General features: G+C 42.1%; 1 protein-coding gene across 3 annotated transcripts in view; it reads left to right on the plus strand.

Moving 5' to 3' along the window:
- Positions 1-27,935, plus strand: part of SLC8A1 (solute carrier family 8 member A1) — a 1,060,009-nt gene that overhangs the window by 927,014 nt on the left and 105,060 nt on the right. The window lies entirely within an intron of this gene.

Here is a 27,935-nt window from a genome sequence, read left to right on the forward strand (position 1 = left end):
ACAGTTTGTGTTTGAAACTGCAGCTGTTCATTCTGTCTAATAGGATATAAGCAAACAAAATTTCGTCTGACAAATATATTGTGTCCTAAATTTCATTGGCAAAAATATCTCCCCATTGATGTTAATAATAGATAATACACATCTAGTGGAGCAAGATTTTTTGTAAACGAAATTTAGGATACAATTTTCTTGTCAGAAAATATATTTGTTAATAATATTCCAACCTACAACCAGCTGAAAAGCATTATACTTCTGACAGGAAGTAAAATTCTAGTCCCTTAGAGACTTATAATAGGTGGTTAACAATTCAGAAACAAATATGATGTCCAATAAAAATAAATTTGCTCTGGCTTACTAACATAGGCCTTTATCATTTTTTCAGGATGATTCAAAGTAAAATACCTGATATTCAAAGGGAAATCGATATTTTAATAATAATAATATATTATTATGTTTAGTCACTAGGCAAGGACAGTGCTTCTGTCTTGGACACACACAGCTTTTTAGGAAAAGATAAAGTGGAGAAGATAACTGAGAATTCTTCCCCACTCATATCTGCCTTACAAAAATGATATGTGTTTGATGTATATTTTGGGCATTGTCATGAGCCTAATTACTGTACACAGACTGTGTAAAGGGTACGTGAGAATGTAGTGGTGATTGCAAACCAATATCAGCAGTAGGAGAGAGGGCTGTGAGTGCAATACTAAATATACTTTTGAGTGTCTACAATGATCATGATATACTCAAAGCAAACAAAATAATCTCAAAATGGCACAAATGGGGTTGTGTGGATGAGAGGATACTAAGTTCAATATGTGTTGGTTGGGGGATTCTTTGAAGGTGCTCATGACAATAGAAGCTCTGAGGCCAAATAAAGAGCGCGTCCGTTGAAGGTTGCCTGGGCGGAAAGATAGTTGCTTCATGAGGAAGTGCACAGAGTTTTAAAAAAGATGGAGTGATCCAGAGTTTGTGGTAAAAGGACAAGGCCAGGGGTTTAAAGGTGAACAGCTTCATTGTGTTGCCAAAATGGAAAGCATGGTTGAAGGCCAATGTTGATTGAGTCAATTAGCAAGAAGGAGAGAGAGGGAATGATATTAATAAAAGCTTCTGAGGGAGAAGGAAATGAATCCTAGTAGGCTTGAGAATTGACCAACACAAATTCATCCTGGGTTAGATGACTGGGAAGCAGTCAGACACACAGGAGCTGTGTGTTTCTCGAAGGACAAGGTTAAATAGTATTTAACTTTTTTTTTACTTATGAAAGCAGGTCAGGAATGTGCTATATATTTATGATGACTAGAAGAGTGACTGTAATAAACAGTATTTGGCTGGTAGCAGTATCCTTACATGATAATAGGTGTAATCGTAGCACAAGCTGTTGAAGGATAGCTGTGATGGTAAACCAAAAGTTACATTTGTAATTCAGATTTGATTAAATAAGACTCAAAAATTACATGGTTTGCAAAGGGCATTTTGACAGCATGTTTGGTCTTGTCAATTAGTCTAGGATAGAGTAGGACATAGAGTGCGGTATTGAGACAGTACAATGTTTTTAATAATGGTTACAACAAAACTTTCAAACTCAGCAATTAATTCCACTATCAATCTCCGATTGGCTGTCTAATCCTATTTATTGCCTAAAAAGCACATTATACTGCTCATACTTTTGGAATATTTTTAGCAGCCGTGGCCATGCTGGTAGGACCGGTGGGGCCGGGTGGGGGGATTTCGTTGTCCGTCTAAATTTCCCCCACCGAGCCCCATCGCCCCACCATTCTTACCTGCATGGGCTGCAGCTGATTTGTAGCCTCTATCAAGTTTCCATTTAAGCACTATGATTATAAAACAAACATTTTCTTAATAGCACCATGTACATTTGTGGAGGCGTGTGTCTTTCGTCCTCGTTTATTTTTTAAAATAATTGTCAGCTTCACAAACTGAGGATCTGTCAGAGTTCAAAGAATTGAGTTAAAGGAACCTTGTGTGATATGTTACACAAGTAAAACTTTATCAATGTTATTTAGAGCCAGGACTGGAGGACCATTGCCACACAGCAGCCATGTAAAGCGTTTTGGGGGCCTGAGCAAGACATATTGTGGGGCCTCTGTAGAGAATAATTGCTTTTTTAACTAATTTCCTGATAATTCAAGTCCAGCTAAAATATGTCTTTCACAGGAGCCCAAAAATACTCCAGAGGAAACTGGCTAGAGAGACAGAATCATAGGTAGAGATATTCAGAGAGGGAGAGAGGTTTAACAGGATAGACAGAGGTCAAACAGGGAGAAGGCTCACTTTCCCAGGGGACCCTTTGGAAGGTGGGGGCCCTGAACAACTGCGATTTTGCCTATGCCTTATAATGTCTCTGTCCATGTACTGTGGTCACAGGAAAAGCTACCCACCAACAAATCACCAGTGCAAATAAGTGGCTGTAACAGTGCTGACATGCTGGTAGACCTGCCTGTTTTTGTAGGGTTATCCACAAACATTTTACCTTCCTCCTATTTTTCTGACCTTCTTTTTGTTGGTGTTAGGACTTTGGGCATGTTACCACTACCAACCAGTGCTAAATGTATATGCTCCATCCTCTAAAACATGATACGATTGGTTTCTCCATGATTGGCTATTTGATTTACTGGTAACTGGAAAGGACAGTGTGCCACATGTGGCCAGGGCCTATAAATCAAATGCTACTAGTTGTCCTACAGCACTGATCGTGCCACCCAGACAAGGAGCCTTGCAAACATGTCTCAGACCTGCCACTGCAGTGTCTGTGTCTGCAGTTTTAAACTGCCATTTCGATCTGGCATGTGCACCCACTTTCCAGACCCAAACCTCCCCTTTCATTACATGTAAGTCCCCCTTAAGTTAGGTCCAAGGTAGTCCCATGGGCAGGGTATTTAAAAGGTAGGACATGTAATGTTGTGTTTTACATGTCTTGGTAGTGAAATTCTGCTAATTTCTCTTTTTACTACAGCAAGGCATATCCCTTCGATAGGTTAACTTTGGAGCTTTCTTGTAACATCTTTCAAGTGTATCTGTCGGTCAGGAGGTGATAGAAAATTGGAGCTTGATGTCTCTGGACTCACAATTGTAAATCACATCTTTTAGTGAAATTAGTTTTTAAGTTGTAGGTCTGAAAATGCCACATTTAGAAAGTTGGCATTTTCTTACTTCAACCATTCTGGGCCTCTGCCTGTCTCTGAATACACATCTGGGTTGGGATGCAGTTGGGCTGTTTGTGCATTCACTCTAGACAGTCACATAAAGGGAGCTGAGGTGGGCCCTGCATCTACTGATGGCCCATCACAAGGCTGATGGGTCTTTCTGAGCTAGAGTGGTGGGAGGAGTTGACACTGATACCTACATAGGTCTGTGTCTGTCCTATACTCGCAACACTTCTGGGTTAAGGACATTCTGCAGGAAGAAGAACTGGATTGCTGTCAGGAGATACTGCCCCTTTGCTGAGTGCTTTGCTGTGCTGGCCTGCTTCTGCTGCTTCTTTCCTAGAAGTGAAAGGGCTGGACTTTGTTTTTTACATTCTGCTTCCAAGGTTCTAACAGAGATAGTGTGTGCTTGCCTTCTGTTAAGAAGTCTCAGACCATCAAAGACTTCACCTGTGTCATGCTAACAACAACTGTACATGTCTCCTGGGAGTCCTGATTGCAAAGTGGTGCCAAATGCAATTCCTGGTCCCTTGGAAGCATGTGATTGGTCCTACAACTGAAGAGAAGCAACTCCGATGCTGTCAGTGATGCAGCTGCCTGTACCTGATCCGAGGGCACTACTCATGAAGAGCACAATGCACCCCCCTGACTTACACTACAGCTCTGTTGTTTCCGACGACAGAAACTTATTGACTCTGACTCTATCATCGAAGCTGCTGCCTGCAACAGAGCCTATGGCACCACTCATAAAGAGCACTATGCATCACCAATGACAGTGCTCCGCACCAATGCCAGGCCGCTACCTGCACCAGAGCCGAGGGAACCGAAGCCGAGGGCACCACTTGTGAAGAGCCTGATGCACCGCCCGACTTACACCGCAGCCCTGATGCCTGTTGATGTCAGCGCTTCACCACAACACCACAGAGTCGATAACCGATGTGTGTTACATCCCAAACTCATCGACACTGCACTGCCGTAAGGAACCGATGCATCGCCCCTGACGCCGCTTCACTTCCCCTGCAACAGTAAGGAACCAACACATCACCTCACCTGCCTAGCAGTAAGGAAGCAACCCCCACATCCCCTTAGAAGTAAGGAACTGACACCGCACTGGCCCAGCGATACCTTACTTCCCCAACACCATGCAACCTCATTGTTTTCCTCATTTTCCAAGGTACTGTAACTAGGGTGTGTGCGACTCCGCAGCCAGCCTACGCTTCCTCGCAATCAGCTCCAAACTGTTGGATCAGTACATGTCATGGCGTTGAGATAGCCCCAGTTGGAGCTATTGATTTCTAAGAGCTATACTTTCAGTGATCTTTGCAAAAGTGATGTCTTGATTTGTGCATGTTGGATTTTTTTGTCGTTTTCGTCTTGTTTTAATCAGTTAAAAATTGGTTATTTGTCTAAACTGGTGTGGAGTACTTTTGTTGGGTTTTCACTGTGTTACTGAGTGTGTGGGTGTGTATGTGTGTGAGTGTGTGTGTGTGTGAACAAATACTATACACATTGCCTCTGAGATAAGCCTGACTGCTCTTGCCAAGCTACCAAGGGTGTGAGCATGGGTTATCTCATGTGTGTAATTCCATTATCCTGAGTAGAGTGAGGGTCCCTGCTTTGACAAGATGCAAACCGCTGCCAACTAGAGACCCCATTTTTAACACCTGCAATTTCTCCAGGATAAAGGCGGTGTTGTTAGGGAGTAAAACTCTCCCAGCACACACAAGCCATTATCATGCATCTAAAAGCCTTGCCATCTGGGAGCAGTTAAGCTTCAGTTGCAGTGAAACTGATTGAAATTGGAAACACCCTCGGCCTTTGCGAGGGGCAAAATTTCCTGATATAATTTGAGTTTGCAATCCCTACTTGCCCTCTACCAATACCAATAGGCTCCTACAAAATAATTTACTAGCTGGTAAAAACTCAACTTTTATTTGATGCAAACCTTGCCAAACACTATCAGATCAGTTGACTAATTTCTGCCAAAACTGCACAATGACCCAAAGAGGTTCATTAGAATCTCCCAATTAGCTGAATGAAACTAAGTGAGTTTTTGATTGTTTTTATTTTAGATCATTGGGTCACCCAAAAAGTAGCTTTGTATATCAATACACCTCAGAAATTGCTTCTTCCTCTCTCCTAAACAAAGCTTCCTGGAAAGAGCAGGAGTTGCTGACACCCATGAAGCTTAGTGGTGTTTACGGGTATGGGTGGAGATGTGTCAAGAAGTGATATCCATCTGTACACAACAGTGGGACATGCCATCAATGGGAGGCAGCTCTGATACCTGGTCGACTTAGTGCTGTATAGATCTGGAGCCAAGTTAAGTACTCAGGCACATTCATTGTGCCCAGAACAGACAGGTTTCATGTACCCAGTTATATAAAAGTATACCCTATCGAGCGCAAGTGCTCTCCCTCAAAGGTAGCCCATGAAGGAGAAAGAGTACTTCACTGAAAAACAGAGCTGCCGTTCACTGCAAATAGAGTCTGGTCTGTCTTTGGAGGGAGCAGTGAATTCATGCTCTGGGACACACTCTGCCTCCTCCCAAGGAGCATAGTATAAGACACTCTTTGGTGGTGCTCAATTACAGTGTTCTTTGAGGCTTCTTTACCCCTGCACCTATGTCTGTAAAATGCCAGAGGAATATTGCCAATGGTGCGCCCTCATTTACATGGAATCATGCTGGTATGCACATCAATGAAAGTCCCCTTGGCACTGGGCCTGCCCAAAATATATACAAACAAAGTTTCACAGAACGGGCCGCATTAGCATCATTAGCCCCTTTTCACAATATGGATACCTGATTTGGCTGTAAAAGGTTTCTGCAAATGCCCACTTCTCTTCCATGGCACTTACATAATCCAGACCATGTTCCTATTGATTTATACGTCTATGGAGCTCCTCTTCCTACCCTGTTTCTTTTTCACTTTTGAGTCTCAAACAAAATTGAGGCATGGGGATATTCTCGAAGCTGTTCCTGGATTGTGGTGAAGGCTACCCATGTATTAAAAATAGAAACTCACTGGTTCTTTTTTGTTTGTCTATTAAGGATGTTTTCAAGCTAATGTTAACTTATTTTTGCTGATTTATTATTTAAACATTCATAAAGGCATAGCATACAATTATGCAGGAAGAGAGTATAGTCGTACGGAAGCATGTCAAGAGCACGCTTTGAGAAACTACAATTTGTTTATCAATACTCTATGAGCTTATGATTCAAAGTCAGAGATAGAAACACAACTATTTAAAACATTAAGGGTGCCATTTGGAGTCTAGCAGACTGTTCAGTGGGCCGCCATTTAAGTGGAGGCAAGGACCTTCAATGTCAAGATTGAAAACCATCTGCTAGATTTGGAGTTCCCTGCATGGTTGGTGGGGTCCTCTGAGCCTTCAGTGGATCTGCTGCTGCAGTGATTCTACTCAAGGCACTAGTCTTTGCCATGTTTGATTCACCCACTTCGCAAAGTTTTTTTTTTCGAGCCACAAATTTCGAAAGCTGAGGTTTGTTCTAAAACAAAACAAGCATTTGCAATGCAATCAGTCTCGCCTTTGGGACCTTAAATGTATTTCGCTATGCAGCACATTAGCCTGGGTGCTGAAACATCTACAGTTTTTTAACATGGAGGGAAAGTAAGCACCAAACTGTGTGACACGCCAGGTATGGCAATACATGGAGAGAAATATTGCCTTTCAGCGAGCAATGGTATAGTCCAAAGCTCTGTTTTTAATATGAAATCAGGGCCTTCAGTGGTCACATCACTGAAAATACAAGATTTCAAAAAATATATCATTATCTAAGGGTGCTCATGGAAAGCAATTTCTATGGACTGGAATCCAGAGAATGCTAAAGTGATTCTGGTATTTTACTGAACTCTGCTGGTCGTTTTTTATCAAGAAAGTTAAATAGAGGCAGTTGCCAGAAAAACTAAAAAAAGTAAGTCCCGCAGCAGAAAGCAAATCTGGTATTTTACTGACCGCTACTAGTTGTTTTCTATCAAGATAGTTAAATAGAGGCAGTTGAACAACCAGAGGCAATTCTGGTATTTTACTGACCTCTACTGGTCGTTTTCTATCAAGACACTTAAATAGAGACAGTTGAACAGAAAAAAAGTCCCTAAGGGGAAGCAGACAAGCCATAGGGATGATCTCCAGAGCCCACAAAGTACATACTCATATAAGTATATACTAAAGAACATACAAGAAGTCCTGAATGCCCGACCTACAATTCAATGGCTGTGACATGATGGGTGTTTTTTCTCAGTGCCTGGGTCCATTAATGATGTTTCTTATTCAGTGCTGGCCGGTTTCCCTGGCAGTCCCAAACTGGAAAATTGAACAACCATTCTAAATAGCACAGACACTCTAATGCAAATTGTGCAATGGCCCGTTGGTGGATGGGCCCTCCCTGAAAGGTTTCCAAAGACAGAACTAGCTGATGGAAACCTGGCATTGGGTATACATCTATATGCAGCTGGCATACCACATATTTGGAAGACGAAGCATCCACCACTTTTTGGCATACAATTAATTTACAGTCTACAATGACAGCTATGGAATTAAAGTGATTAAATCAACAAATATGGTTGGATACTTGCTGAGCTTCTGTACATTTACAGAGCTAGGCGTGAAAGCCAGCCAAGTGTCATTCTCCCCTTTGCACATTATAGAATCTAGGGAAATTGAGAAAGTTATATTGGATACTTCTGAAGTGTAGAGGCACCACTAAATGTGGAGTAAATCTCCCATCATTTGCAAGATTGGGGCAGCTTCATCAAATGAACTATGAATACCCAGAAATTAGTAACATTTAGTGTCTTGGAAGGGTCACTTCGCACTTACAGATGGAGTTTTACTAAGCCTTGGTGTGAGTAAATGCTTTTAAGAGCACTGAATTTACTTTTTTGTATCACAAAGTAGTTTTGCACTTGTAAAAAGGCTATTTGAACAGCAAATATCTTTTGGAATTGGGAGCCTTACGGCCTGATTTATAAACAGCATCTGAAATCGGCATTGGCAGGTTTACTTCCTCGCACTGGTGTCCTCAGAACTTTTTGATATAATGCCAGTTGCAGAACAGTCATATCCTTTTATGTGTATTCCAGTATTGAGAATTCCCTTTTCTCAAGTGAAAAATATTCATGGTTATAATTTCGCCTCAAAGAAAAAAAAGATCAAGTGCAAATAAACTTGCTAACTTTTTTATTAAATTTTTTTTGTTCTCCACTGGAAAATATTTGTCTTCCTTGTGAAACGCCTTGCCCTTCTTCCCCAGCACTTTTGCGGCTGTTCCGTTTTGTTCCTTCCCTGGAAAAACATTGAGTCCTGCCTTTGTCAGAAATAAACATTTAGCTGCTTCCATGGTAGGAAGTACTCCGAAAAACGTTTGTGAGCACCCACAAACATATAGGTTTGAGGGTGTTCTTAACTGCGAGGACAGATCTGCCCTGGAATGGTCCCCTCTCCTCACAAGGGGGGTATTTATTCATACAGAAACCCAGGGCACAAGTCGAGGGTACACACGAGTAGATGGCGTTTACCCACTCTCTTCGCAGGGTTGACGCTGTCTATCCGGCCGTGAGGTTTGGCCCCACATAAATATGCTAAACTTGTCCCCACGTAATCTTCAAACACCGGGGCACATTTATTAGCGCCTGCACACTGTCTGCTTTCTTCCAAACAGCAATGTGCAGGCAGGAGGGGGCCAATCAGATTCCAGCTCGGCCCAAAACAAGGGCCAAAATCAAGGGGCCACCAGGCCTCCTTTTGTTGGAGTATCCTGGCTGGGAGCGATGGGAGCCTCACACCTTAATGCAATGGAGGGGAAACAAAGTCTCACAGCTTATCACTTCACAAGTACTTAAGAGAGGCTTGCTTTCAACTTTATTCGGTCCCTGTATATAAGAGATAGCCATGCATTGTATGAATGTGAGGTGTGTGGGTCTGTCCCATTATTTACACACAAATAATTTAAATACTGCTTGTTTGTTTAATTGCGCTATAGCGCTAGTCTTCACAATGCAGGGTGGTAGAGCATTTTACATCACACTTACACATTATACACTGACAATAAATCATATGTATGTAAATCAGTGTGTAGGATGCGTTACATAAGACATTAAGGGTTACAAGGTGTAGAATCCACATGTCCTTTTTAGCTCACTGTGCTACATTAGAAGGATTACTATTTATGAACTATTTATGAACTGCAACTACCAAAAGGATCCCTGTGTTAAAAGCAGTAGCCCACTTACCCATTTACATAACATAAACATGTGTCATCTGCGTGTTACATAATGTGCTCTGCAGGAGCCATATTAACCCTCTATGCTACTTTGATTCAAAACTGGGACTGGACAAAACACAGATCTCTCCATCAAATATGTTAACCTCCAGGGTTATCTTACCATTATTATTATTGCTTTAGTTGGCACACAAAGATCTCTGCAGCAGCTGCCTTAACCCCATGCAGACTTGCAGCCAATTAAGCAGAACAGATTTACTGCTACGTTTTTCCTTGCTGGCAATTTCTTTGCAGCAGGGTCTTTGAAAAGAAATGTATAAATAGAGGCTCAAATTTTGCGTTGGGGTTACATCACTTTTTTTTAACGCAAAATCGTGACACGCCCAGCTCGTCATGAGTCACAGTGGAGCTGTGCTCATGACGAGCTGGGCTCGTCACGACTCCGCCCACTGATTAATTCACCAAACAGGCGGGGAATCAATAGCGCATGGGTGGAGCGCAGCCGTTATGAAGAGCCCAGCTCGTCATGAGCACAGCTCCACTGTGACTCATGACGAGCTAGGCTCGTCATGAGCACCGAAGGAGTTGAGATCTGATGTCACTTCTTGTGATGTCACCTCCTGTGAAGTCGTGGGTTGTGATGGCACTTCCTGTGATTCCACGCATAGTGCTCTGAGAGTGGAGAGAGTAGCAAGCACAGCATTGTTTATCATCTCCTTCTCTTTCTCCCTCTCCCTGTCTGCTACTCTATCTCAACCCCAGTTCCAACAGGATACAATGAATACATACATGTTCTGATTTCCTGAGGGAGTCCTAGAGGGAACACGTTTGCTCAGGCAAAACAATAACAAAACTTATGGAATAACATATGAAGAAAGAAATTGCATTTATATCATATATATATTGTTCTTGTAAAATAATTAACTTGTTGCTTTGTTAGTTAAAAATGTTGATCTCCATAGAGAACATTTTGCTTTTCTTGGGCAATATGCCTCGATTTTGTTTTCGGAAAAAAGGCACCTGATGCAATCTTTAGTTAATAATAAGCGCAACTATAAAACAAAATCAGATTTAATGCTTGTTATTTTAGCACATAGTAAAAAAATGACTTGAAGTCCAAGTAGTCATCAGTTTTACACATCTGTTAAAAGAGCTAGAAGAAGTTGCAATATTCCCCATTCAAAATATGCTTCTCAGGGCTCATACCGTGATGTCAAGTTAGAAACATCATAACAAATTTTCCACAGCCTACATGTGAGACTGCTTTACAAATCATATGCTAGTGTTGTCGTCATGGCAACCTGAGGCACAAGCACTGTGCTTACAAACCCCGGAAAGCAGATGAGAAAGACTTTGCAATCCACATTATTGTTAGATGTTTATCGGTAGCTTCTGTTATTGAGAATTGGATCTTTTGGGGTCCTCGATGCTGACAAAGACGTAGAATGGTTCTGCCCCTTGCACTAGCGTATACAAGGACATATGTGTAAATACAGGGTTATTAGAATATCGTCTAAAAATTGGACGCTGATGAGGCTGCTACAAAAGTGAGCGGCATGGCAACGTAATGCACATCCAGGTTTGCATTGCCTCGTGATCTGACAGCACAGGCTCGTATCACACAAAGAGCACAGCACCGGTGGGCTCTTCTGTAATGCTAAATGCACTGCCAGAATTCCACTCTAACCCCATTTAAATCAGAGGGTGCTGTGATTTGCATGGGTCATTCCTCAAACAAATAAAGGGACCTTTGCTTCCCCTCCATGTTTCATTAACACATATGTGTTGGTAATACAGCGAGCACATAGCAGGGGTTAAGATGGAAGATCACAAGGCTTATGGGACAGGTCTCTACGGATGATCTTGGATCTCTCCTGGGTTATGATAGTGGAGACCGCACCCTCACCTCAGTGTTCTGCTCACTGACTGGGCTTCCATGGAGCACAGACTATATGGCCTTGGCTGCCCTTCTGAGCTTAATACCAGTGAAAACCACACCTGCCAATGTTGGTAGGCCCTTGGACCCCCATGGAGCAGATGACAGTCAGGGAAAGCACCCTCGCTCACATGAGGCCACTCGATAAGACCGGATAAAACTACCAGTTGGTTTTAGTGAAAGAGGTGTGGTGCAGCTGCTAGGGTGCCTGACTCCAGACTACAGGGTTCACGGTTCGATCCCCGGCTCTGGCGGCAAGTTAGCCCAGCACCATGTGACTCTGGGCAATAGCTTGCTTATTCTTCCTGACGGCCCCCAGTGCCGGGACACCTCCATTGGAGGTAGCTGTGTGCTTTTAAAAAATGCTGGCATTTTGACAGTCTGGTGAACAAAGCATCCAGTCCGTGAATGGGATTTGGGGTGTCAGACACCAAGATAAAGGGACTTGTTTTGAGTGGCCATTTACTTGCCATAGAAATAGTTCACCAATGAATGCCTATTCTGTAGGGTGCAATATTTACTGGGTGTTGTATTAACGTATTAGTATGAGTTCTCCCCGCCTCATACTCAGTGGTAGCACACTAATACCAAATGTTGTCCCTCCATTCTCAGATGTGAAACTCATAATAATGTGTATTTTTCCCAAATAAATTCTGCCAGAACTTACCTAGTTACAATTATTCAGGGAAAACCCAATGGGGTTTCAGTGATTATTACATGTCTTGGAATCCCAGTATGGCCTCAGAATACGACCCAATTTTGTTTTAAATCTTGATTTGAGCACTATGGGTCTGCACTAAGAATATAGAGATGTGCCTTTTTCAGTGGCGTAACAAAAGCCCCTAGAGTCCTCATGGGTGGGCTGAGCTCCAGGATGCTCCCTCAGCAAAAGGGTTAGGTGGTGGGCCAGGGAGGGAGGCCCCCTCCGTGTACTTTGCAGGGGGGCCCTCCTAAAGTTTTGTTATGCCACTGGCCTTATTGCCTGCACAACCCTACCAGACACTCTTTATATCATGCTACCAGTGTTCAAGTCTTAGGCTTTGCTTTGATAAATCATTGTAATCAATCATTTAAAACCAATTGGGTCATCAGAAGTGAGCAAAAATTTACAGGCACATGCATCAAAGGATTTTGCGATCGCAAGCGGTGCGAATTGCAACGATCGCAAAATCTGCTTTTGGAATGCATGAAGGGTGAAGGCCCTCGCAATTTGAGAATTTGCAAATATTTGAACCTCATGGTAATTTGCTAAAACTCTGAAAAATGCACACACATGCCCTTAGGGCATGTGTGTGCACAACATATGTGCATAGATTGATTTCAGGGGTGCAACCGGGTGTCCTTTGGACACCCCTGCACCCTTGAAATCGCATTCTCAATTTGCGATTCACTAATTGCTAATCGCAAATTGAGAATGTCTTCCCATTCACTCCTATGGGCCTCTAGGAATGAATGGGGAGGTATGCCTTAATTGCGACTCGCAATTTGCGAATCGCAATTAAGGAATATTAAGAAATATTAAGAAATATTATGAAATCGCATTTTATTTAGCGATTTCTTGATGCATTGCATTTTGCAATTCCTTAATTGCGATTCCTTATTTTTCGCAATTAAGGAATCGCAAAAAGCAATATTGATGCATGTGCCTGATAGATTGTTAAATCATGGCTTATGACTAATACTTGATTTTCTGGTGACACGGGGTCCTCAAGGCAACCCAATCTCAATACATCCCTCTGAGCAAAAAAATGTGTTTATAGGATAATAATTTTCCTGATATCCTGAATGTATTTTAGTTGAGTGCATATACTTTACTGATACTATGAAATTTTGTGACACTCGGGTCTGATATACAGAGGTATATTGTGCACCTGGAAAGCCTGGGATATAAAACATTGTGGGTTTGTGGTTGTAAAAATACCCTTTTACAATGTTCAAAAACCCTTTTATGACTTGGAAAAGCCTTTCCAATAGATAAAAGAACTTTTGCGGTCCTTCCTAAATCACAAACAGGAAAGAACATAAAAGAGGTATGCCCTTCTCTCTGGGTGTCATGAAGATATGCATTAGTAGCTTGACGCTGCAATTGCTGTTGCAAGCTATTAATTGATAATCCTTTACCAATTCTTGACGCTAAATACAACCCCGGCCTACAGAAGAGCTCAGAAGTTGCAACCATCAGTCATACATTTATAAAATTACAAATATGTACAATAATAAGAGGGCCAGACCTTTGTCATTGGGCATAATGCATAATATTTCCCTGCATATCCATCAAATCTATAACTTTTTTTTCATTTTGCAGTTTTACATAGCCCAAACTTGACCCGAAGGTATCAGAGTACCTTACATGAGCACCAGTTGCAATATAGAGGGGCACATTTATTTTAAGGCACAGGTAGATTAAGTGATTTGCCCAGAATCACAGGATGTTTGAAACTCCTGTCAGACTTAAACCTGGTTCACCAGCTTCAAAGTCGACCACCCTAAACATTAAGCCACACCTTCTCTATTATTATTATTGGCTTATCACCTTAACCAACTGAGGCCTGCTGTACCAAGTATAAGCTTTCCTACAAGGCAACCACCATGCAGACAGTCATAAAATTAGAGTTGTATTTAAAGTTACAGTTCACAAAGTAAAATAGCATCTCTCCTAACAGTGCTTAAAAAGGATTCTCACAGTGCAAATCTTCTGTACTCATAGGGCCCGATTCACAGAACTAACTTAAGACAAAATCCTAAACTTACTACCATTTACTCATTTTGGTATTCACAGAAGTCAGTAGTAAGTGCCTTCTGTGAATACCAAAATGAGTAAGTGCCTTCGGTGAATACCAAAATGAGTAAGTGTCTTCTGTGAATACCAAAATGGTAGTAAATTTAGGATTGTGTCTTAAATTAGTGCTGTGAATCGGGCCCATTGTTTCCCAGAGCAGGTAATCAACACCAAAGCCTTTCCCGCTAAAGTGATCTATGAGATTCTATGTTACAAAATACCTATCCGTATGCTTTAATGCAGAGTAATGGCAATGCACCCTTAAATGCCTTTTAACTTTTACATATGCTCTTCACAAGCAATTTGTCATGCCTCCTGACTTTATCACAACTTTTCATAATGAACAATCAGGCATTTAGCCTTCATCATTGACTTGTCACCATGGCCAACTACTTTACTTAGCGTAGGCTTTCCACAAGACAAGCATCTGGCATTTAATCGCAAAAGTACAAATGTACAAAATTAGAGTTAACAAACCAAACCACTATCTCTCCTGATAGTCTAATATGGATTATTGTAGTGCATATCTTCAATCTCCAAAAAGTGTTCAGGTAGATCACCAGCACCAAACATTTGTCTACTAGAGTATCTTGTGAAATTCCGTGTTGCAAAGTGGCTGCCTACAGGCTTCAGCACAGGGTATTTGTAGGAAAGTAGGATCTGCTTCTAGGGTTACCCCCACTTTTTGCCTGGTGCTAAGCTGTATTTGACTAGTTTGACTGGGATCCTGCCAATCAGGAATCCGAATTTCTCCCTAAATTGTTATGTTCAGTACTTAGATACATTCCAGATTGGATACGGGGGTGCCCTTATAAGTCCCTAGTATATGGTACCCATGTACCCAGGGCATAGGTAGCCCAGATATCTCCCATGGGCTGAAGCATGTATGCCACCAACCCATGAGAGACCATTCAACTACTGGCCTGCCATTGCAGCCTGTGTAAGTTGGTGCTTGCACCACTTACTAAAGATGTAGGTTTGCTATATCTAGGGTCACTGCACTTAAAACCTATTAGTCACCTCTGTAGCAGGCCTTTGTAATCTTGAAGGCAGGGTGCTTGGTTCTAAGTGAGAGGGTGCTCCTGCATGAGCAGGACACCCCTGCAGCCTAGGGAGTCCAGTATCCCAGGTTGTCAGTGAAGCAGCCTTATACTATATTGAGGGACAACCCGTAATTACGCGATGACCATCTCGAAAATGGTGGCAACGAATCCTATCATGTTTGGTATCAAACAAGTTGGAATCATACCCCCACACAATAAATGGTATAGGAGTATGGTTCCAAGCACTGGAAGAGCCCGCTGTTAGGCTCTCAGTGTTCCTAGTACCAGCCTTCTTGACCCGGACAGCACAAAATGGTTGCTGCCAACCAGAGACAGGATTGTTCCCTCCTGCCGCTGAGCCAAGGTTGAGCATGGGAAGGCAGAACAATAGGCATCCTGTCACATGAAGGTGTGACCACCTCCCAGACAGGATTTAGTGTATTGGGGTGGGGTGGGTGCGCTTGCTTGCACCACTCATTCTGCACGAGGGCACATTTGGTGTCCCTGTGCATAGTCCAGTTCAAACCAGTCCTGGGAGCCATTGGCTCCTGCTCTGGTGCGAAACTGTACAAAGGACATGGTAGTAACCTCCCCCTGTCCAGACCCTCCCCTGGAAGGGTCCCCTGAATCTTCCCAACACTTTCCCTAGTGTACTTAGGGGCTTACCAGGGTGTAGGTCCCTAGATTTGTGGTGGGATAAGAGTCAGAATAGACACATCTTCTTTTTCTACCGTCTGGGCACTCTGGACTGCGCTAGAATTTGTTTGGGTCTGACTACGTCTCCCTTCCAGTCTGCTGCATCGTCTGTGCCTGTGCATCATACAGGAACCTGCCAAGGCCTGTGAAGCATCAAAGACAATTGAAGGAATCTCCCTTGGAGGGAAGGAGTCACTCCGCTGCAATCGAAGGCACCGCAACTACGTTGACCGGTCTGCTGATCCTGAGCTCCTCCAGACTCCGAAAGGTTCGGCAACAAAGGTGATGGTTTTCCATGCTGCCAAGGCCTGCCCTGTCCTCTAACCAAGTTTGAGGCCAGTATCCCTCGTAGGGGTTGCAATAACTGAACCCTGTGCAACGAGTCAACTTGCAGTTGCAATGGCTTGTTGGCTTCCTTCCAAGAAGATCTTTGGGCTCCAAGTAGCCCCAACCTCGAGCACCCCCAGTGACCAGAATCTTCAGCCACACTGTATCGTGTGCATCGTGGCCTGCCTCTTTTGGTGAGCTGCTTAAGGTCCTCTTGCTACTCCAGTGCCTCTGGCCTGTGGGTCCACTTGAGGGTCACATTTGTTTCTTTTGGGGTCCCTTATTGATCGGGGCTTGCCCTTACTCCCCTGCTTTTTGTGAGTCCCCTGGACCTTGCTGGTCCCGACGTGGCTCCTTCAACAATTCCTGCATTGGTTTCATTTGCCAAGGCTTGTTGGTGCTCCTGCCGGACACCAACCCCTCAGCACTCAACATCCTTTGTTGGACAGCTTGTGTATGGCTCTTGGTCCTCCTCAGCATCGCCTGGTCCTCACAGCTGCAGAGTCAAGGTCATTGTCATCCATCCTGCAACACCCGACATCAGAGGAAATTCGTCTTCTGGTCACTCTTGAGTGACATAGACTCTGTCCCCTTTGCTTGCAGGTACCTCTCATCTTGAATCCACCTTAGGATTCCACTGGACACTTCCTCCTCTTCCAGCAGTGGCACTTTCCTGAAGTCCTCTTTTGGGTTCCACTGCGGTTTCCGACACCACTTTACACTTATGCACCCGGCTTTCCTGGTGTCCGTAACCTGGGTACTAGGGTATTCAAGGTAAGTATGGGCGAATTTAGTGGATCTGTGGTCCGCGAATTCGCAAAGAAATCTGCAAGTTCGCGGATTTTCCCGCAAACTCGCGGATTTTTTTGCAATTTGCATAACCTATTACTGGAGTACTTTCTACTGGCTAATCCAGTAAGTGCTACCTTGTTGGGTAAATGTATAGTGCTTTCCCTACACTACAGCTGCGTAAAGTGCCAGAAGAGTTGTCTCCAGTGACCATGTGTGTGTTACTATGCCATCCGCCGAAGGGCGCAGGGGTCCTTTGAGTGAGCTGTCCATCATAGTGGGTAAATAGCGGGAAGACGGTGCACACTGCTAGTGTTTGGGGCGGGGCCAAATGGGCGGGTTTCTATGCGAGTTTACATGCCTCTTGTGTGTATAAAAGGTCAGAGACCGATCAGAGGAGCAGACGAGGAGAAATAAGCTTCTGGTCACAGGAACTGCACAGGGATTGCGCTCGTGAAAGTGAAGGATGCACTTTGCTTTCTTCACTTTCACAAGCGCAATCCCTGTGCAGTTCCTGTGACCAGGAGCTTCTTCCTCCTCGTCTGCTGCTCTGATAGGTCTCTGACCTTTTATACACACAAGAGGCATGTGAACTTGCATAGAAGCCCCCCTGTTTGGCCCCGCACAGAAACGGTAGCCATGGGGAGAAAGCACACCTGCCCAGCCTTCGACAAAGCTCACGATTGTTTTTGGGCTGATGAATGCGTTACTGAATTTGAGCATCAACTCGGGCACATGCTTTATTTATATCTGTAAGTGCTTCCTGTTGAGGTTTAATTTTTGTGACAGGAGCATTGTGCCAGAATGAACCCTGCCTTTCATATTTATCCAAGAAGACGCCATCGTTTGGTGCGATACCTCTACTCAACTTGAGTACTTTCTACTGGCTAATCCAGTAAGTGCCACCTCGGGTAAATGTATAGTGCTTTTCCTACACTACAGCTGCGTAAAGTGCCAGGATAGTTGTCTCCAGTGACCATGTGTGTGTTACTATGCCATCGCGCCGAAGGGCACAGGGGTCCCTTGAGTGAGCTGGCCATAAAAAAAAATCTGCTGCTCGCAAATTTGCGAATTTTGTGCAATTTCGTGAAATTCGCGGACCGCGAAATTGCCGAAAATTGGCAAATTTCGCGAGCTTAACGGATTTTTGGCCCATGCTTAATCCAAGGATGAGGTGGCTCTCCAGCCTTCTGTCTTCCACTGGGTTTCTTCAGGGTCCACTGGCAACGGTCCTTAATCTTTAAAAATCCAACTGCGACTTACGTGTAGAGTTGTACGGAGCACGCAGCCGTGTTCCCACACTGCACACGCTCTCTGTGGGGTCCCTATCTACTCACCTTGGGTGATTCCTTGGGTCCAAAGCACTTCTATGCCCCCCTCGATATTGTCTTGACCAGAGTCATGATTCTTATGCCACTTTCTTACTATATGGTTTGGTCCCCCCCTGGGGTTCACTGTGTTTTAAGTGCTATTTACTGTGTTTGTTTGCTAAATTATTGTGTGCATTGAGTTTATCTCTGTGTAGGAGATATTTTAACATACTAGAGAGTATCATATAATAAATACATAACTTTATAAATACTTTGTGTGCTTCTTTTTTCTTAGTCTACACTATAAGATTGCATTCTGGTAAAGCAAGCTGCTTTACACTCCTTCTGGACTAAGCCTGAAGGCTGCTCTCAACAGCTACCACTGAGAGAGGTTCTAAGGTTGTCTAAGACCTCTTAAATCACCATAAGAGTTGTCTGGACTGGTGCAAGGTGCCCACTTGCATTAGTGGACATCATATACAAGGCCAACTTCTCACAGTAATGAAAATCCACACTCAAAAGCCTATTACCTTAATGTATGCTTTTCACAATAAGTATGTCCGGCCGACTGGCTTTGTCATAGTGTTTTACAGTGAACTGATCAAACCTACGAAAACCTACGAAATCTGGCTTCTTAATTGATTAAGGCTTTATCCTTTGACACTGACATTACACTTTACCAACACTAACCTCTTCAAGTGCACACAAACTTGCACCCATCAAGCAGTTATAAAATATGTGGGAAAATGCAGCCTGAAAAACAATATACAGTCCCTCTCAACAAGGTCTAACAAGAATCACAACAGGGAAACCCCCAGATGTTTGTCAGAGTGGGTGGCCAGCCTTTGCCTATTGCAGTAATCTGTGAGATCCCATGCAACAAAATACATATCTGTAAGCTTTAATATAGAATAATAATTCACACCCAAATGCCTATTGATTTAATTTATGCTTTTCTTAATCAATATGTCAGACCTAGTCCATTTATCATACCATTTCATCATGGGCCTTCCTCCAGCCCTGCTTCTCCTCCAAATAAATGTTTGCATGTGCGCCATGTGGGGTGCAGCTGTTTCCAGCCAGTGTATGAACGCTATGAAAGGCTTTCTGCTTGCATGCTCCTCTGAGGAGAGAATGGGCATTCCTGCCACAGGAGAGGTATCCTTCAGAGCTGGGGAAAGCAAGAGTCAGCCAGGGTGAGGGAGGGAGACCACAGCGTGATTCAAGTAAGGTTTGTGCATGCACTGCTTTACCCTGGTCAATTGGCTATGCAGTGATACTACTGGCAGCTGATCTGTCATTTTCTTTTTTGGCAGAGTTTTATATAGCGCGAACTAGACCCGAACCGAATCGGGTATCAGAGCGCTTTACATAGCACCAGTTACGTTACATGTTACGTTACATGAGGACACACATTCATTTTTAGGCACGGGGAGATTAAGTGATTTGCCCAGAATCACAGGAGGTTTTGGCGTCGTTACCGAGACTCGAACCCAGTTCTCCAGGTCCGAGGTCGAGCGCCCTAGCCGTTAAGCCAACTGTCTGCTAGAGCCCATACTAACCAAATCAAGTTGATCCCACCATGATATCTAGCTCACGCACACAGATAGTGCCTCAGCAGTCAGTCAGTGCGCTGAAGAATATGCCCAGGTGCAATTTAAAGTACACTGATATAATTCACATAACACTTGTTAGGAGAAATTCCTGAAATTGAGCCAGTACACCGCCATGAGCTGCAAAATTATAGTGTGGGGCAAAGCAAATAATCAGAATGTGAGAAGCTATTATTTGCAGCTACTGTGATTATTTTGTGCCTGATTTTAGCGCAAATTATGTCCTGTTGTCAAAATTTAGAACAAGAGCGCATTTCATGCAAGAATATAGCAATGTATTTTCAAATACATTTTAAATCATTTTCTTAACATTTTGCATAATTGCTCAAAATGAAATCATGCGAATTTCACACAAAAAATGTTTTAAAAAAATGACCAAGAAATATCAATAAAAATAACTAAATAAGTTAGCTCTATGTGCAGGAACAGTTGAAAGCCTGGGTTTCTAAATATTTATCCATGCATGTTCATATGGGACTTCGTATAATGCAATTTGATTTCTCTTTATTGTTTTTATATACATGTATATCTTTTTAGGTAGTTATGTATCTATATGTTAATGACTTTACTCCCACTATAGAAAAAAAAACTTTCTCCAATTCACTGCTCTGTATCTCACTTCCTGGGAGGTCATGGGTTGTGATGGCGCTTCCTATGATTCTACATGCAATGCCCTGAGAGAGGAGAGGGTAGCAAGAACAGCATTGGTTATCATCTTCTTCTCAAACCTCTTTCAATGCAGCCTCTACCTTTACTCTCTCACTCATCGCAAGCATAATTTTTCTTCTATGAACTCCCAAATAACCGTTTCTGGACTCTTCCCTTCTCTATCTCTCCTTTGACTCATCCCAAGCCTAATTTACCTGCTATGGTCTTCCAGATGGTCCTTTCTTGATTCTTACCTGCTCTATAGATTTGTACAGGACCTCATTTTACTACTATGATCTCCCAAATAAACAATTTTAGACTGTTCCCTCCTCTCTCCCACCTTTATCCCATTCAATCCAACTAGCAGACTCACATGCCCACCACTGCAATTAACAACTTATATTCCCCTCTACTAATGAACCGCGAATCCACCTTGTGTTCCTGAGTAGCGTGCTACTTGCCGAAAAGTGCTGCAACACCTCATCAGGGGTGGTAAGTGCTATATAAACTATTACAATAATAAACAGTTCAGACTTAAAATTCATGATCATTGGCTTGCCACCATAACCAACTCAGTCCTGCTTAATCAAGTATGAACTTTGACAGACGCCAAAAGGTGCAATGCTTGCAGTTATTTTAGTGGAAAGACACAGCTTCGGCCCAATTAAATCTTGTGCTCAGGGTGACCAACATGTGAGAGGCTCCTAAGCCCCTCTCTCAAAATGATAATGTGACTCTGATAGCACTTTATTGTTGATCACATAAGGTAAGCGACAATTGCACTATCAAGCCAGAGCTAAAAATCCATGTAGGTTAATAAACTGCTCTCCTCCTATCTGTGCTGATGCCAGAGAAATACACATTAAATTAGCTAGTCATCTAAGACGATTTTTTTAATTTCACAGTAGTCTTTATGTTTTTGAAAGAAAGAACACAACAATCATAGATAGTTATAGTGTGAGTAGAGAACATGATAAAATAAAATTGCTGAAGTAGTACATTTGTTATTCAACATTGTAGCTAATAAGTGGATTAAAACAGATCTCTTGATGATGTTGCTAAAGAGAAGAAAAAGAGGAAAGGAATTAAAGGAAGGACAAAGAGGAAGAGAAAGAGGAAACAAGTAGATTAAATGGTAATAGAAGGCAGAACAAGAGAAAGTAGAGGAAGGATAAAAGGGAGAATATGGGGGTTGGGGGACCCAATGTTTAAGTGGTGTACATCCTTAGGCATTATGAAATGCAGATGGCACTGTGGGGGTTCGGAGGTAAGGGTATACAATATCATTTTAGCCTTTAAGAGGGGTTTAATCTTTGAAGATACATGTCCAGTTCATACAATAACTTAATAGAAGTTCTATAGTTAAAATTACTGTTGGCTAGTGTATTATCTGCACCCCTAATAGGGCATACCCAGGCCCACCATGTGCAATAGGAGAGGTTTTTGAAGTTTTCCTTTTACTAAGGATCATTTTAATTTCAAGCATGAATAATACATCTAGTAGGGAAGGGTCAAATTGATCTAGGATATCTGGGAGGGTTAAATGCTATGGCCCCAGCACAATCAATGGAATCCCTTCGTGATATAAATTTGAAAGATGTTAGATATGGTGTGTTCAATGTGGTTCCGAAGGGCTTTATCATCCTCACAATAGAAAAGAATATGCTCCAGTTCTGCCATATTTGATGACCAGTTTCAGCATGTAGAGGAGTCTGTGAAACCATGTTTATTAAATTTTTCATGTGTCCAAAAAGATTTATAAAGAACCCATAATTTACATGGGTATAGTAGAGGCGAGATCTTACAGTTCAAAGAATGGTCAAGGCTAAAGGACATGTTTTTGTTGGTCAAGGGAGCAGTAGCTTACCCAGCCAGGGAAGTTTGTCATTTCCTTTGGATGTAGGAGGTGTTAGGGTATTGCCTAATAGTTACTGCTCAGATAGCTGGATAAATAAACACAATGATCAAAGCTGCATGGAGTGCAAGCACATGGGTTTGCGAGAGCATACAACTCCTGCTCATTTGAAACATGTGCCCCTGGTTCTCGACATGAGGGCGGAGCCTGATCCCCTCTCCTGATGATTCTCACTTAATTGTTTGGCAAAACTGCTCAGTCAAGTCAGACCATGAACATAGCTAGAGGTGTTGAGAAATGGTGATGTATTTAGGGTGGAGAAGTGGAAAGTAATTTTTACTTTGAAAGAGGGAGCGGATGAGAACTTCATTTCAGCAATGGCATAAAATAATAACAAGACCAAATTGTAGAATGCATAAGAAAAAAGAAGTAATATTTTCTTATATATATAACCACTGTAATGCAGTGCATCTAATACCACCAGTAGAACAACTAGTGCAGCATCCAGCATGAGCAACACAATGAAAATAGTACATGTATGCCCTATCAAAATTCATCAGCACCAGCCCAAGTCAATTAGCATGCAGTGGTGGCACCTCAGCCTGAATCAGAGTAGAATGAGGAGACACACTGCTACTTAAAATCGTTCTGGAGTATACTTCTGTTTCTGCCAATGCATAGGAGTCCAAGGGGAACTTCAGCCTACATAACACACTATTGAAAATAATGGCCTGGTCAACTGCCTGGTTATGTATGCAGAGGAACACCAAAATGTAATACTTAGGCCAATCGCAGAGCCCACCAGAGGCAAGGAAATATAAAAATGCCAGGCAGAGCCACTATCAAGACAGTTTATTGAGGACAAAGTATTGAATCAAGAGCCACCAGCAAAAACTCACTATGGGGAGGAAAACGCTACCATCAGTCATGGCAGAAACTAATGGAAGAAGATCAAGAAGGATGTTAGTATGAGAATAAAGAGCTGAAACAAGATTGGGAGGGCCAGTAGGGGGGGATGTAGGATCATGGCAGAGCATTTGAAGGCTCTGAAAACTCAAAGGCCAGTTGCAACCAGGTAGCCAAACAAGTTAATCAACTAAGGAACATATGCGAAAAATACTAAGAAGCTAAAGTGCTACCATTGTACTCATCAGGCGTACAGTAGAAATGTGAAGTGTGCCCTCTTGGCACAAGTAGCTCCACTAGCATTCTTTTTGCAAAAAAAATAAGCCTCATTATAGTCCAATGAGTGTTAATCTTGTCCTGAAAAGGCTTGGTCACATTGCTATAGGCTTCTAGGTGATCCACATTACATCACATCAAGCTATGTTGGCTTTTTAATGTCTAAAATTAATGGCTAGCCTACATGAATTGCAGCATCCTATTTGGATAAAGATGACAAATAGATTACTACAATTCTTAAGATTTTTGTCATGGTTCAAATCAGGCAAATTGCACAATGCATTCTGTTCCAGAAATTCTCCGAGTGATAGACCTTCATCTTCATAACATCAATAGGCCATAACCAAATGTTCAGCAGCATTACTGGGAGGCCACTTTGTGGTGTGTTAGTAATTGGATTTCTGGTTGACAGAGGTACGCACCCAGTCCCAGCAAAGACCACCATCCTAGTCAGGGTAAGTCAGAAACAAACTTTAAATTAACCTGTGCTCACCCTCTGGTAGGTTGGCACAGAGCAGACAGACTAAACTAAAGAGGCACAGAGCAGACAGACTTAACTAAAGAGGCAATGTGGAACAATTTGTGCAGATCTTCAAATAGTAAAACAGAAAAAACACCACAAAAAGACTCCACACCAGTTTAGAAAACAAGATTATGATTTTATAAATACAACAAAAACAAAACAACAAAAATCCAATAAGTAGAAGTCGAGCTATGAATGTGTAATTATTAAATGTAAAAATAGCGTTTTCAAAAAATAAGTGCAATTGGGAGTTATCTGGTTGTGCTGGACCACGGCAAGTTCAAGAGTTCAGGCTGACTGTGATGGAGCACGAGTTAGATACAGGAGACATACAAGGACCTCTGAAAAAGGATGTAAATACGGGTCACAACAATGTATCAGAGTGGATCTCTGCAGTTGAGGAGATGCATTGATTTCCTCCATGCAACAATGGTGATGTGCTGGTTCCGAAAATGAAGTGGCAAAGTTGAGATGAGCTGGATCCAAAGCTGGCGCTCTGGGTTTCTCTAAATAGTCGAGGGGATGCGTTGATTTTGTCACACTGTTGCAGCAGCGATGCAGCGGTTCCAATGTGTTGGTTCTAGAGGCAATGCACTGGTTCCAAGCACGAGCACAGAGCCATGGCGGCAACAGCGACGATGAGCCGATTCTGCTTCACGCAGCAGAGGATGTGTTGGTTCCACTGCAGCAAGCAACTGAATCCACCTCCAATGGACCAGGCACAGGAGCAGAATGTGAGACTTTGATATCCCTGAGTCTCAAAACAGGAGGCAAATCAGAATGCCCTTGGAGTTCACTCTGGGTTCAAGCAAAAGTCCATTTCTTCCTCAGTAGGGGCAGAGGATATCAGACAACAATGCAGCACGTCAACAACGCAGTTCTTCCAGAGCAGCAGTCCAGCTGAGTGGCAGTACTTGTAGCAGCACAGCAGTCCTTCTTCTTGGCAGAGTTTATTTACAGGTCCAAAAATGTCTCATTTGGTGGGGTCAGAGACCCAGTAGTTATACCTAGCTGGACCTTTGAAGTGAAAGTGGCTTCAAATAAGTGATTTAAAGTTCACAGAGGTCCTCCTTTCCCAGCCCTGTCCCCAGACTCACTACAGGGGATAATCAACCTTTTGTGTCAATACATGACACTGCCATTGAGGTGTAAGTGTCAACTCCTCTCTCCCATTCTGCCCAAGATGAGCCATCAGAATGCAGATGGGCACTCAACCACACCTACCCTTACTTTGTGTGTGACTTTCTAGAGAGGATGCACAAGGTTCAGCATTCACCCACCCCAGACATGTATTGGACTTGTGATCCTCCATAGGTGTCATTGCTCCTCAAAAACGAATGTAGATCAATTCCTGAGCTTGAGACATTTGTATGATACTTTGAAATTGGACACAGTATTCATATTTTCAACTTGTAAATATTTTTGCATTTGCCTACTCTATCACTTACATATAAAGTACACTGATACGGTCACATCTGCATTTTTTTCACCTTGTCACTGTAAATATTGGTCACTTGCGCCGTTTTATTGATTGAGTCATCAGACAGCCCTTTCTCATGTTAATTATTAAAATTAAATTTCCTTTTTGAAAATCTCTAAATGTAAGCAAATCAATCTCCCTGTTTATGAAAGTTTAATTTTGTCTAGAATTTTGCGCCATCACTTGATTTGTTTTTTACATGATTGGTTCCAATATCCAAGAATAGCTGTACCCGACAGAACCATTGTTTGTTATAGTATACATGCCCAGGTACTGAGGGATACTGGGTTACCCCTTCGCTTTTTGAAGAGTATTCCACCTTAGCTGCCGAGTCTCCTCACTCATAAGTATGCATTTTAGTAGGAAATGTAGATGGGACTGGAGAAGGTATTAGGGAGGAGTAAGAGGGGGTTAGGGTGGGTATGGGTGGGTCAGGGGGTTTGGAGAGGGACACAAGATTAAGCCAACTGGTATACTCTTGGAGTGGCATCATGTAATTTACACTTTTGCAGTAAATTTACAGTTTTTGTGAATACAAAAAGTAGTAAACTCACTCCAACGTCCAAATCTAGTTCAAAGTTTAAGTTACTTTTGTCAATCAGGCCCAATAAATCTAAATGTAACATACGTGTATAGAGAGTGGTAATATTGAAAACCTGGCATGGACCCAACTCCACTGGACCTACATTCGACACCCCTGTCACAAGCCCTCTTTTCTATAGATGTCCTAATCCTTGCTATGTTTTGCAAAAAATACAAATGCATTCTCTTGCAACTTGGCAACCTTTTTGCTTATCACTTGAGAAAGTCTTCTCTTAAAATTTAAGACAGTTAACCATTGTGCATTATTTCAGAGCACATTTCAGTGTTTCCAGTGTCAGACGGCCACATCAACTGCTGCTATTGGCCTTTGCTTCCTACTTTACTAATAATGCATGGCCTTCAATGTAAGAAAATCCCTGCAGCGGCAATGGTAGGTAATTCTTCCTGCCTTTGTCGTGCGTATGGCTGATAGCTGCGAATATGCTAAGGAAATTGATTGACTGGTCAATAGTAATGACTACTATTACGAGAATTAAGTTGAGGACCCCTGCTTTTGCCAACAAAATGGGCTACGTCGCTATCGATGTATGCCAGCTCTTTGTATAGAGAGAAATATTTCCCTGCTCGTAATTATTTTTAAGTAAATGTGGCCTTTTGTAAAGCAGAGGAAGGACCCCCGTTTCATATTGATTGTGCGCGTGAATCTGTAAGACGAGAAACTGCTTATTGTATCCGAATGCCTTTAGAAAGGAGGCCTTTCCGTGATCCTCCAGCCTTCAGGACCATATATATTGATCTGGAGTGGCTTGAATGATCACAATGCTTCCTATTGCTACCTTCTTTAGCTTATTGACATTTGCGTCCTCGAAAATCTGTGTGCAGCAACTGATGTCTCCTGCTCGAACAATAGTAGTGCATCACATGTGGCACATCTCAATCTTCATAAATTATCACGTCAACATTTTGCTGCTTGATATTGTTTACGAAGAATGCAGAGTCTTTGTTAGAGTATCATAAAACTAACATTCAGGGGACATCTGGTAAAATCACTTGAATGGTAATGTTCCTGTTTAATGCCAAGTAAAAATAGTCATGTATTAATAAGTTACATTAATTCATGCATTTTGAGATGAAGTATTTCTACCACTGCTAAAACGAATAATCATAACAACAATAATATTTAAAGTGAGAATGCTTCTCCTTATAAAAGTATAATGGGAGTTTTTTGTTATTATGTTTGTTCTAGTAGAAGTATTAGTAGTTGTTGTGTCATTAATATGACTTGCTATTGTTACTAAGAATAACAAAATCAGTGTTAACAATTGGAATACAACATAAAAATATTAGACATTATAATAACTTTAACAACAACAATAATAACTAACAGTGCTTGTTTTTATAAGGAGCTGTTATAACAAATATTACCATCATGCCCCTCGTTGTATTGACCAGTGAAGCATGAAAGTGTGAATATGTCTAATGATAGACGTATGTCATGTTCATAAAATATATCCACAAAAGCACATCATTTGCATTTTAAGATAAATATAATTGTAAGTAATTTTGGTTTTAAAGCATTTCTTTAACCCCAGGGCCACAATGAATCTATAGAAAGGTCAGTGATAATATATATATATATATATATTCACTTAAAAAACCATAGGTTTCAGGCCTTATATAGTTAGGAATTAGCATTTAAAAAAACCATTGAAATTGCTCCTATATAGTTAGTTGTACTAACTATATTTCGCGCACCCGCAATCCACTGCTGATGATGTCACATATTACATCATTCATGAC

This window comes from Lissotriton helveticus, chromosome 6, assembly GCF_964261635.1.
Source record: "Lissotriton helveticus chromosome 6, aLisHel1.1, whole genome shotgun sequence".
Lineage (NCBI taxonomy): Eukaryota > Metazoa > Chordata > Amphibia > Caudata > Salamandridae > Lissotriton > Lissotriton helveticus.